Raw genomic sequence first — 1,884 nt, 5'->3', positions numbered from 1 at the left:
GTCACAGAAGATGATACTTGGACTATCTACTGCGACGGAGCCTCAAACCAAAAGGGATGTGGTATAGGGAGTACTATTGGTATCACCTAAAGAAGAACATGTTCCAATCTCCATAAAGCTAGATTTTGACGTTACCAACAACACTGCAGAATATGAAGCATGTGTGGTAGGCCTTGAAACAGCTTTGGCGTTGTGAGTAAAGAAACTTCGAATTTTTGGGGATTCTCCGTTGATCATCAATCAAATTTCCAAGAGATGGAAAGTAAGGAGTGAAAGCTTGGCCCCTTACCAAACCTACCTAGAAAATCTCAGAAATTAATTAGAAAAGGTATAGTACGCGTATCTACCCAGAGAGGAAAATCAATTTACTGATGCCTTGGCAAGACTAGCCTCTATGATTAGGATTCCTACGAAAATTAAGTAAATGACTTTAACAATAGAAAAAAGCAATAGAGGATGATGAAGTAACCTAAGAAGAAGAATAAGTGGAAGAGCCTTGGTATACAGACATCCTTAATTATGTCACAAAAGGAGAATACCCACTCCGTGCTAACAAAAGAGAAAAACGAGCTTTAAGACTCTTGGCTTCCCAATATGTGCTCATTAACGACGAATTACACAAAAGGGTACCTAAAGGTCAAGCTCTTCTATGTGTAGGCAAAAAGGAGCCCAAAGGGCTATGAGAACAGTCTACGAAGGAGTATGTGGAACACATGTAAATGGCAAAATGTTAGTCCAAAAGATAATGCGCGAAGGGTATTATTGGACTACCATGAATAGGGACTGTCATCAATATATCAAATGATGCCCTAAGGCCAAATATATGCTAACTTGAAACATGTTCCTTCGTCTCTCCTCTACACCTATACATCACCATGGCCATTCTCAACATGGGGATAGATATTATTGGAAGAATTACTCCTCCAAGAACAGGAGGCCATGAATACATATTAGTAGTAATTGATTACTTCACTAAATGGGTCGAATAAAAATCAAATGCCAAGCTCACTTCAAAACATGTAGCTTTCTTTATCGAAAGAAACATTATGTATCGGTGTGGAGTCCCACATGAAATTATAAGTCACAATGGAACTCACTTTCAAGCAGAATGTGAAGAATTGTTACAAAAGTATGGAATTCACTGCCATCACTCTTTCCGTACAGACCTCAGACAAATGGTGTAGTTGAGGCAACTAATAAAAAAATTTAAAGACTATCTTTGAGAATATGACAGAAAATTATAAAGATTGGCCTGACAAACTCCACTTTGCTCTGTGGGGTTATCGCACGTCATTTCGCTTGTTGACAGGAAATATGCCATTTTCCTTAGTCTATGGGATGGATGCCGTACAACCTGTAGAGCTAGAAATACCTTCACTACGTATCGCGTTGGAAAGAAAACTTGATGAAGTAGAATGGACTAGAGCGAGATATGAAGAGCTAATTCTACTCGACGAAAAGCGACTAAAGGCTCTACGTCATACTCAATGTTATCAAACTCGTATGGCTAGACAATTCATCAAGAAAGTCAAGAAAAGAAATATTAAAGTAGGAGACTTGGTGTTGAAATCATTAAGGAAAAATGTTTTAAACCCAAGAGCCAAGTTTAGACCCAATTGGTTTGGGCCATACATTGTCAAAACTATCCTATCAGGAGGTGTTGTAAAACTGACTAATATGGATGGCAATGAGTTCTCAAACATGAAAAATCGTGACCAACTTAAGAAGTACTACCCATAATTACTTGAGTAGGATACTCAAGAGAGCTACGTTTGGCCTGATTCCTTAGGAAAGGATAGGTAGGCAACCCTTATAGGGCGTAGCCACTTTAATTTTTACAAATCTCCTATCCCAGCGTCAACAAATCAACTCAGAGCAATTGGT

Source organism: Chenopodium quinoa, unplaced genomic scaffold (genome assembly GCF_001683475.1).
Source record: "Chenopodium quinoa cultivar QQ74 unplaced genomic scaffold, ASM168347v1, whole genome shotgun sequence".
NCBI lineage: Eukaryota > Viridiplantae > Streptophyta > Magnoliopsida > Caryophyllales > Amaranthaceae > Chenopodium > Chenopodium quinoa.
Note: the sequence above shows the minus strand (reverse complement) of the source record.